This window comes from Mustelus asterias, chromosome 13 (genome assembly GCF_964213995.1).
Source record: "Mustelus asterias chromosome 13, sMusAst1.hap1.1, whole genome shotgun sequence".
Taxonomy (NCBI): domain Eukaryota; kingdom Metazoa; phylum Chordata; class Chondrichthyes; order Carcharhiniformes; family Triakidae; genus Mustelus; species Mustelus asterias.
In genome coordinates, this window is record NC_135813.1 from 59895507 (window position 1) to 59907228 (window position 11722).

An 11722-nucleotide genomic window follows, 5' to 3' on the forward strand; every position below is an offset into this window, starting at 1 on the left:
GCAATAAGGTGTCGATCAGACCCGGAGCGCTGGGACTAATGTTCCGCCCTGGGTAGAACGTTCCGCCCTATGCTCACGATAAAGTTGGCTTGGGCTTGTTTAAAGTTACTCAGATTCTTTGTGAAATGCTGAAAGGAAGGATCCAGCAATCAGAGCCCTTATTATTTTGCAAATTACTGTCATTATCTTTCCAGTTGTATTGCATAGACACTTTCAATAAGGTTTTAATTTATGTTCAACGTACCATTTTTGACTGCGTATAGGAAAATGAACGGTGAATTTATTTTATCCATTATCAGGACATGTCTGTACTCACGATATACATACAGAAAGAGTAATATAAAATATTGAAAGGCTCACCATAATAGACAAAGGGTAGATGAACGGTGGAAACATTTGAAGAAATATTTCTAAATATTCAAAAATATGCATACCTTTGAAAAACAAAATTTCAGCTCCAAAGATCCGTCTATGACTTATTCAGGACATTATTAAAGAACAAAGAAAAGTACAGCACAGGAATAGGCCCTTCGGCCCTCCAATCTCGTGCCAATCATGATGCCCTAACTAAACTAAAAAAGCTATTCTGTCCTTACTCGGTCTGTATCCCTCTATCCCCTTCCTATTTATGTACCGATCCAGATGCCTATTAAGTGTTGCTAATGTGCCTGATTCCACCACCTCGTATGGCAGCGTTCCAGCCACCCACCACTCGCTGTGTGAAAAACTTCCCCCACACATCTCCCTTAAAATTTCCCCCTCTCACCTTGAACCTGTGTCCCCTTATAATTGACACTTCCACCCTGGGAAAAAGCCTCTGACTATCCACTCTGTCTATGCATGTCATAATTTTGTAGACCTCTATCAGGTCTCCCCACAGCTTCCATCTTTCCAGTGAAAACAATACTAGTTTATTCAACCTCTCCTCATAGCCAACACCCTTGAGACCAGGCAACATCCTGGTGAACCTTCTCTCTCCAAAGCTTCCACAACTTTCTGGTGGTGTGGTGGCCAGAACCGCATGCAATACTCCAAATGTGGCCTAACCTAGGTTTTATATAGCTGCAATATGGGCCGCGATTCTCCCATCGTGACCCGCAACTTTTCTGTCGGGTCGCAGTGGGAGATGCGCATCTGCGGCCTTGAACAGAGATTTGCGCATGCACCGGGAAGGCATGCGCATCTCCCAGAGCCAGCGAACAATCACCGGTCATACCAAGTTGGAAACTGGTGGGAAGGCAGGTAAGTCATTTAAATCTGTTTTTGATCTGTTTTAAATATGCATATTAGTTCATTATTGGGACCTTTCCGGTCCCGATTGAATCTCCCACCCCGCCAGGTGTACTTCATTCTGGCGGTGTTCAGACTAGCTCCCCACGTTTGGGGAACTAGCGGAAGACCGTGCCGGAGTGAAGGGGGGGCAATTGGGACTCCCAGGGGGTTGGGCAGTGGGGGGGGGTGGTGCCCCCTGGGTATGGGCACTCTGGCAGTGCCAGCCTGTGTCCCCGGCACTGCCCAAGGGGCAAAGTGTCCATGCCCAGGGAGCACCTTGGCACTGCCCATCAGGCATCGGGTAGCACCAAGGGGGCGGGGCCTATTGTGGGCAGGGCCAATTGTGGGCAGGGCCTATGGAGTGATCACTGGGGGTGGGGTATCCAGCTGCACTTTGCAGACAGGATCAGTCTGGGATGGAGGGAGGGCAGCGATTGGGGCTGGGGGGGTGGTCTGCCAGGTGGGGGGGGGGGGGCTGCCTCCGGGGGGTTCTGACCCCAGGGGTAGGTCAGTGGGGGGGGTGTCCACCGGGGTGAGGGGAGTCTGCCAGGGTGAGGGGAGTGGGGGGATCGCCACTGCTGGGGGCTGGGGCCTGGACATCGGGGCGCTCCAGGACGGGGGTGTGGGGTGGTGGTCAGGGCTGGCCTGGGAATTGCTGTGGGGGCTGTGTTCAGGCCATGGCGGGGGCCAGAGGGGCAGCACTGCGGGGGTCCTGGGCTGGCCAGCAAATGGGAGGTTGACAGTTTGGGGCCACTGCACATGCACAGTGCTCCAGAATGTCAAACTCCGGCACGAATAGGCTCCGCCCTCTGGGTTTTTAATGATATTCCCAACTGGGACCTCTGCAGTGCACAGAGTGCGGAGATTCAGGTGAGAAGCTGATTTGATTTGATTTATTACTGTCACATATATTAACATACAGTGAAAAGTATTGTTTCTTGCGCGCTATACAGACAAAGCATACTGTTCATAGAGAAGGAAACGAGACAATGCAGAATGTAGTGTTACAGTCATAGCTTGGGTGTCAAGAAAGATCAACTTAATGAAAGGTAAGTCCATTCAGAAGTCTGACAGTAGCAGGGAAGAAGCTTGAGATGGTTGGTGCGCGACCTCAGACTTTTGTATCTTTTTCCCAATGGAAGAAGATGGAAGAAAGAATGTCTGGGGTGCGTGGGGTCCATAATTATGCTGGTTGCTTTGCCGAGGCAGCAGGAAGTGTAGACAGAGTCAATGGATGGGAGGCTGGTTTGTGTGATGGAGTGGGCTACATTCACAACCTTTTTTAGTTTCTTGCGGTCTTGGGCAGAGCAGGAGCCATAACAAGCTGTGATGCAACCAGAAAGAATGCTTTCGATGGTGCATCTGTAAAAGTTGGTGAGAGTTGTAGCTGACATGCCAAATTTTCTTAGTCTTCTGAGAAAGTAGAGGCATTGGTGGGCTTTCTTAACTATAGTGTCGGCATGGGGGGGAATCAAGATTAACAGAACAGTCGGGATTTAGAACAGTTTTCTCTCCAATTCAGCACTTTTGGGAGAGTTGTGGCCATGATTTCCCAACTCTTGCACTCAGTGTCCCGGCTGATGAAGGCCAGCATGCCATATGCTTTCTTAATCACCTTAGCCACCTGTGTTGCCACGTTTGGGGAACTGTGGACCTGCACACCTAGATCCCTCGATATGTTAATGTTCCGAAGGGGTCTGCCGTTTACAGTATAATTCACACCTAAATTTGATCCTCCAAAATGCATTACCTCACATTTGTCTGGATGAAACTCCATCTGACACTTCTCTAATCTATCTATATCTTGTTGTATCCTCTGATGTAATCCCCGGCACTGTCAGCAACTCCACTGATCTTTATGTCAGCTGTAAATTTACTAATCTGACCCCCCACATTTTCCTCCAGATCATTTATATATACTACAAACAACAGAGGTCCCAGCATTGATCCCTGTGGAACACCACACACTACAGATCCCCATTCTGAAAAATACCTTTCCACTGCTGCTGACTGTCTACTATAACCAAGTAAGAGTTTTAACAACACCAGGTTAAAGTCCAACAGGTTTATTTGGTAGCAAATACCATTAGCTTTCGGAGCGCTGCTCCTTCGTCAGATGGAGTGGAAATGTACTCTCAAACAGGGCACAGAGACACAAAATCAAGTTACAAAATACTGATTAGAATGCGAATCCCTACAACCAACCAGATCTTAAAGATACAGACAATGTGGGTAGAGGGAGCATTAAGCACAGGTTAAAGAGATGTGTATTGTCTCCAGACAGGATAGCCCGCAAGTCCAGGAGGCAAGCTGTGGGAGTTACTGATAATGTGACATAAATCCAACATCCCAGTTTAGGCCGTCCTCATGTGTGTGGAACTTGGCTATCAGCTAACTGACGAAGGAGCAGCGCTCTGAAAGCTAATGGTATTTGCTACCAAATAAACCTGTTGGACTTTAACCTGGTGTTGTTAAAACTCTTACTGTGTTCACCCCAGTCCAACGCCGGCATCTCCACATCATGACTACTATAACCAAGCCAGTTCAGTATCCATCTAGCCAGCCCACCATGAATCCCAAGTGATTTTAGTTTTTGTACCAGTCTGCCATGTGGGACCTTGTCAAGCGCCTTACTAAAGTACATCACGACCCTTCTCTCATCAATTATCTTTGTCACCTCTTCAGAAAACTCAATCAAGTTGGTGAGACATGACCTTCCCCGTACAAAACCATGCTGCCTGTCACTAACTAGTCCATTTTCTTCCAAATGTGCACATATCCTGTCCGTCAAGTATCTTCTCCAAAAGTTTCCCCACCACTGACATCAGGCTCACCAGCCTATAGTTTCCTTATTATCCCTGTTTCCCTTCTTAAACAAGGGAACAACATTGGCTATTCTCCAGTCCTCTGGAACCTTGCCTTTGGTCAAAGAGAATGTGAAGATATCTGTTAAGGCCACAGCTATTTCTTCCTTTGCCTCTCATAGTAACCTGGGATAGATCCTATCTGGCCCTGGGGACTTGTCTACCTTAATGCAATTTAGGATATGCAACACTTTCTCCTTTGATATATTGACATTCTCTAGAGCATTCACACAGCTATCCCTGACCTCAACGTCAATCACGCCCTTCTCCTTCATGAATACTTATGCAAAGTACTCATTAAGGATCTCACCCACTTCCTGTGGCTCCACACATAACTTCCCTCTATTGTCCTTAAGTAGGCCTGCTCTTTCTCTTGTTACCCTCCTGCTCTTAATATATGCATAAAAAGCCTTGGGACTCTTCTTGACCCTGTTTGCTAAAGACATTTCATGGCTCCTTCGTTTAAGTTCCTTCCTACTTTCACTATACTCCTCAGTTTTTAGATGCCTAGACTTATCGTATGCTTCCTTTTTCCTTTTGACTAAGCAAACTAAATTAAGTATTAAATTGAAAGAAGAGGTTTAAATGTTGCAAACCAATATATTTTGCAAACCACTTGACTGAAAAATTAACCCTGAAAAAACTTAACAGAAATGGCCAAGATTTAACTTTTTTCTTACAAGGAGGAATGCCTAAACCTACCACTCTACTTCATGGCCATCTACTCAGCCAAACCACATGAATGTCCATTCCAGCCTTTGATTTCTACAATGACTTTGTAGAATGTGACAACATAATGGATGCCACAAATATTTATATAACAGCTTTAATATAATAAAAACATAACAAGAATACTTCACAGAAACATTATTTTAAAAATGACATTTTTTAAAAGTTATTATTCCATGGGATGTGGGCACCACTGGTTCATCCAGCATTTATTGTCCCCTAATTGAACTTAACAGGTGGTGGTAAGTTGCCTTCTTGAACAGATGAAGTCCATGTGGTGCAGGTACACTGTATTGTCAGGAAGGAAGTTCCAGAATTTTGACCCAGTGAGGGAATGATGATATAGTTACAACTGGCCATAGTATTATAGAATTTTTACATTAAGTTTGAAAGTTTGTTCTTTCCGAAACTAGGATCCTAAATCTGAACAAGGAATGAAGGGTAGTTGGCTATGGTGGAATGGGTAAATAGATTTTAAAAATTGCCAGGCAATGGCTAGTATTTAAGGAAGTATTAAATGGTCTACAACAAATATACATTCCACTAACACACAAAAACCCAACAGTTCTTATGTTCCTAAGTCAGTATTTTGTGTGGCTTGGAGGAAAACTTGTAGGTCGTGGCATTCCCATGAATCTGGTTCTCTTGTCCTTCTAGATGATAAAGGTCATGGGTTGGCAAGGTGCTGTAGAAAGAGGCATGATGGGTTGCTGCAGTGCAAGTTGTATATGGTACAAATTGCTGATGCTATGTGTCCGTATTGGGTAAGCTATATAAAGAGATAATAGGTCAGATAGCCAAAAGCTTGGTCAAAAAAGTAGGTTGTAAGGAGTGTCTTCAGGAAGAAAGTTGGTGTAGGGAGGGAATTCCAGAGTTTGGGGCCAAGGCAGCTGAAGGGATCTGGAAGAGATTACAGAGAATGAGGGGAGCAAAGTCCTGCAATACTTTGAAAAATACTACAGGAATTTTGAAATCAAGGTTTCACTTGACTGGGAACAAATGTAAGTCAGTGAGTACAGTTTTATGATAAATGAACAGAATTTGGTGTGAGTTAAGTCACTGGCAGCAGAGTTTTGGATCACCTCAAGTTTATGGAGGAGAGAATGTGGGAGACCAGCCAGGAGTATATTGGAGTAGTCAAGCCTCAAGATAACAAAAGTATGGGGGAGGGTTTCAACAGCAGATGAGCTGAGATAGGGCAAAGTCAGATGATGTTATGGATGTGGAAAATAGACAGTCTTAGCAATGCTGCAAATGTGTAGTCGCAGCTCATCTTCGGGTCCAATATGACACTAAGGCTGTGAACAGATGGGTTTCATTTCGATCTATTGCCAGGGAGAGCGATGGAGTTTGGATCAGGGATTGAAAACAATGGCTTCAGTCTGTAGGCCTGAGGCCTGCAGACATTAATGTTTGCATGTTTGTATTTCGTATTTTATTTTTACACTTCTTTGATTTTTAATATTTAAAATCATTTTGTATTTCTCACTTGATAGACTGATCTTAACCCAGCTATGATGGTGCTTTGATTAATCAATCAATAATAATCAGTGGTGACCATTTTTTCTAGATCTTGTTTTCTATGTACAGGCCCAGCCGTTGTTTAGGCTGAGTTTTCATCTTTTACTTTCTCAAGATGAAATATTAAAATAGGTGTTTTTTAATTTTCAGAAGTGCTGTCCTACAGCATTCTGTGATCCTTGCACTGCAGACCAAGTCACGGAGTAATCTTACCTGGTGTGGTTACCTGAAGCATCAGAAGATGAAGTTTAATTGATGCACATAACATCTGATTGATGGCAGATGAGAAGACACCATCAAAAGCTACGTAAACGGCCTGAATATTGCAAGGTCTGCTTAACCTTGTGGTCCCTGTGATAAGAGCTAAGATTTGTTTTGGGAAAGCAGGCTTCCAGAGACTGGAATGAAGTGATAAATCCAGTTTAAAAATCCATTGCGTTGGAGACTCAGGCCTGCAGCCAGATGGAATAGTCAAACATGGATGATAGGAGGAAGGGCCAGAAACAGAGTGGCTGACTGTAGTGCCTACCCATTGGGGTTACTTAGCAACTTGGTAATGTATATACTGAGGGAGACAGTAACATGTGTACCAATTTCGGGGAGCTGTTGTGGAACAGACCAAACTGGCGGATGTTGTATATGTTTAAACAAACACCTGTCTGTCCCATTTTCTTCAGATATATATGAACTATTTTTTTCCTTTCAATTAAGTTATTTTTCCTCTGTTTTATGTATATTATATTTCTTATATGTTTGTTTTATATTATCAATTATGATTGTCCTTATTATAATTATTATTCAATATTCAATAAAATTGTTGTCTTAACACAATGACCCTGTGGCACATTGGTTAGCACTGCTGCCTCACACTGCCAGGAACCTGGGTTCAATTCCCAGCTTGGGTCATTTTCTGTGTGGAGTCTGCACATTCTCCCCACGTCTGCATGGGCTTCCTCTGGGTGCTCAGGTTTCCTCCCGTAGTCCGAAAGATGTGCTGGTTGGGTGTATTGGCCATGCTAAATTCTCCCTCAGTGTATCTGAACAGGTGCCGGAGTGTGGCAACTACGGGATTTTCACAGTGTTAAACTACTTATAATAGTCACTCATTCCTGTTAATATCTACCCCATGTTATCTGCTAACCCCATAGACTTTGATAACACGTATTTTGCTGGGGACAGTAGCCGAGGTACTGCTAGCAAAGGCGACTAATCACAGACCAGAACCTAACTGATGTGGCTATAGAACTTGGAAAGTGTGTTAGAAACCTGCTATATTTCTAACTTTTTCCAATTCTGATTAAAGGACCTGATAGATTAAGACTGCTTCTCTCTCCATAGATGCTGCCAGACCTATTGAGTTTTTCCAGAATTTTCTGGTTTTATTTCAGATTTCCAGCACCCGCCGTGTTTTACTCCTGAACTGTACATTTCCCGCACGAAGTACAAGCTACACCTCACATGTGAACCTATATGGGAAACTTTATATAAAAATTCACAATCTGCCCTCAATTGAATGCAAATGTGGACAAACATTTTCAAACTGCCGGACAGTGTGTCGGCTTTTTGAAATGAGCTGGTATTTGTATATATCTCCGTCATGTTTTTACCTCATTCCAGCTATTTCTAAAACTATTTATAGGGCATTATCTATCAGTGATTCATGTCTCTGCTTCCGAGAGCCGGGGTTCTTTCCTATGCTGCAGTCAGACTCATATTCTCATTTTCCAAGTTCCGAATCCTTGATCCAGATGCTGACGGAGCTTTCGTGTGCTTCCACCATCTTCTATTCAAGTTGTTTCCTTTGATAATCCACTAGATATTAAAACCATTCACACACAAGCCATTCATATAAAAGAACTGCCGACAACTTCAGGGAACTTGATTCAGTGGAAAGGCTTTAAGTTTTCTTTTAAAAGCACAATTGCTTGATTCATTTTCGGCGCCAGATGCTGACGATTAGACAAATGTATAACTTTCACTCCCTGTGAGCTCAGTAACACCGACGAGCTGCTCTTTCACACCCCTCGCCCTTCTCATGACCTTACACGAGCCCCGCTGCCTCGGGATTACTGGCTCACACCAGCCCTCCAGATGGTCTCCCGAGACTCTGCCCCAACAAAACGTCAAACGGTGTAGAAAATTCTTCATTCAGAAAGAAACGCTTTGGCAATTGTCCCTCTGACAGCGGCGATTGGCTGTTGACTGTGGGAAACGCAAAGAAATCCGGACTCACGCTTCTCTCTCTCCCCCTTGGGGCTATAAATGCAGGGGACCTGGGGCAGAGCTGCAGCAGAACCGCAGCTTCGAGAAGCTACTTCTAAGCTTCGAGAATGTTAACTTACTTACAAGGTGATATTAATTGCGGGGCGAGAGAACATCACAGCTAAAGCACAGTATAAGGTAAATTTACATTTACAAGAGGCTAGGATTGACATGAATTGCATCATTGTAATCAGTCAATGATTTTGTACGGTGCCAAAATATGTACTTGTTTTTCTTGTTAAAAGCATCGATACTGAAGCTGCAGAGAATGTGTTGGACTGAAGAAATATACAAGATCCCCACAGATACAAACTCTAAGACAATCCCCGTGCTGGGACTGAGGGCATTATTGAGGGAGTCAGCAACAATTCTCTGGTAAGGTGCTGAGTTTCTTATACACAATTGTAAGGGTTACAGTAAAATCCAGTTTCTTGTTCCCAAATCAGCTTTCTCTAAAGTATATTTCCCTCCCCTCTTCTATTTTAGCTCATCTCCCAGTGACCCCGGACCAGAATAATCGGGTCCTGAGACGCGTGGCCCTGCGATGCAGATTAAGAAGAAAATTGCCAACCATTTGAACAGAGCTTCGACTCCAGCAGAGGCCCCACGCAGCGCCTCCGCACTTCCCGTCCTGTCATAGCCGGGCAAGCAAGCGGTGCAGGCCATCAAATCCGCACCTCCCCCACCCCACTCCCAGCGGAGCTGAAACGTTTGAACATTTTATACAAGTCAGAAAGTGACAGTTTCGCAGCAGGATCACTGGAGGTTTACTCTGGTGTAAGACAGTATTCCGGAATGGAAACAGCGTCATTTAATATCTTCACATTGAAGGAGATGGACGGTTTTATTTACAGGATTATACCTAATCCTTAATGGTGTGATGTCACAAATCGTGACCCGTGTTCTACAATCTTTGTAGAGTTACTCAATAATATACCTGTATATTCAGTGAATATGTGTCGTAGTTGCAATAACGGTGAAATGATGTAGGAGAAATCTCCATAAATATCCCTACTGCAGTGTGGAAGGGATAGGAAGTAGTTTATTCTTGTGAACAGTTTGTGTGTATGTTGCAGAAATCGATATCCATTTACGGAGCACTTTATTCGGGTAACCAGCTCACATCGAAAGAATAGATATTCGAAAATCAATTCCGTGAAGATGCAATAGAAAGTCTATAGACCCCTTGATGTTTCTTTGCCATTCAGGGTCCTCGGAGCTCATTGTAAAGATTATAGTTCAGAGCTAATTCGCTGTGATTATATTGCTGTGGTATTGGAGGGGTTAATAATAATCTTTCATAAGCACATACAAGCGTCTTCATAATTAAGTGTTTTAATGTTGTTTTCATTCTCAATTCTGTATTGTGTCAATAACGATGTTTGTAAAATGATTGAACTGTATGTAAGAAAGATCTATCTTAATTGATCTGTGTGAAGTGAGTCGGGGATGGGAAGTCTTTATGTTTAAAGAAAGCCCGTATCCATGTGGGAAAGTTTTAGTCGAGAGATACGCATGAAGTGTTAGTATAATAAGTTCTCCGTGTAAATTATAATGTTCCTTTTTCTAAAATATGGACAGCACAACGTTAGATGTCAAAGATTTGGAATACGGGTTGTAAAATTGCTTTACAAAGGTGGCAGTTGCCCTATATTAGGGATGAAAAGATGTTTTAACTCCTAGAAGACGATCCGTATCTTTTTGTAAAAGGCCCAATATTAAATGTTCGGATCCCTCAAAGCTTCGGCTCTTGTTCAGCATTCTGTGAATGATCAGAAAGCAACCACCACCATTGCTTTGTGGTGGTTTTGCAATAAAAAGAATGAAGTTAGAAATATTGCTTCGGGATGTGACTTACAGAGCAAGAGGGCATTGGGTTCAAAACCGGCATGAAGAAAGATTAATTCTGATGTTTGGAAGAATTTCTCCAGGCGAAGGATGACCAACGCTTGACGTTTGGAGCACACTGGCTCAGGAATTAGGTAGAATAAGTGATGGGGAAATGTAATTTACTTTAATAATTCTGGATGGTTGAGTTCCCTCGTCAGTAACTATTCTGTGATAACTTTTGTGGTACTAAAGGGAAAGGGCGGAAATTATTATTCGGGGTTCTTAATGCATGATCTACATTTGGCGCTTGGAGACTTACAGCTCGGTACATTGTTGCCCTCTTTTTAGGTCAAACCAAATAAACAAACTCAGATTAAGTCAGGACAAAGTAAAAGGGGCAGCTCCCCAAAAGGAGGGGGAATCGGTACATTGTTGCAGCGTCCTGGAACTTACATTCGAGGCTGCAGCATTGATGTGTTACAAACTTCCAATAAAATGATTTAAGCTATCACTATGGCGTGGTTTGTATTGACTTGCTGAGCACACTATATTCGCATCTCTTTGTAGCTGAACTGACATCAGTACCATCCCCATCCCCACTCCCTTGGGAAAACATACAGTGTATATGTGTAGGGATATGGGGGTAGGGCCTGGGTGGGATTGTGGTCGGTGCAGACTCGATGGACCGAATGGCCTGTTTCTGTACTGTAGGGTTTCTATGATTCTATGATTTCTATAAATTTACAGTTCAGCGGTATTTAACAGAATTGATTCCATTCCAAAGAGGAATGGCGCGGCTGCGTTTTTCTGGTGTGGGTCAGTTCTCAAACCGACCTCCTGATTAAAGGCGGAGTTTGAACACGATGCATTACTGAATACCTCCGAGATATAAAAAATGTGCTCTTTCGGAGACTCGACGGGCCGAATGGCCTCATTCTACACAGTAGGGATTCTATGGTTCTCTCGTATATTTAATTAAAATAATTACCCTTTGAGTATTCTTCTGGGATTAATTAACACTATTCCCTCAAACCCACCCATATATTGTGGTTTGATCTCCCATCTTGGTGTTTGGAGAGGGCCCCCTACAGTTGAATTCTGAAATGGGAAGGGTCAGGATGGTGAGGCTGATTGGCCATGCTCAATTGCCTCTCAGTGGAAGGGGCGTTAACAAGGTAAATATGTAGGGTCAGTGGGATAGGGCCTGGATGGGATTGTTGTCGGTGCAGGCTCGATGGGCCGAA

General features: G+C 43.5%; 1 long non-coding RNA gene across 1 annotated transcript; it reads left to right on the plus strand.

The window, feature by feature from the left end:
* Positions 1-8661: 8661 nt before the first annotated feature.
* Positions 8662-10988, plus strand: LOC144503122 (uncharacterized). Its single transcript, XR_013499415.1, has 3 exons — positions 8662-8786; positions 8894-9023; positions 9135-10988. It is a non-coding gene; the product is annotated as an uncharacterized LOC144503122 (long non-coding RNA).
* Positions 10989-11722: the final 734 nt, after the last annotated feature.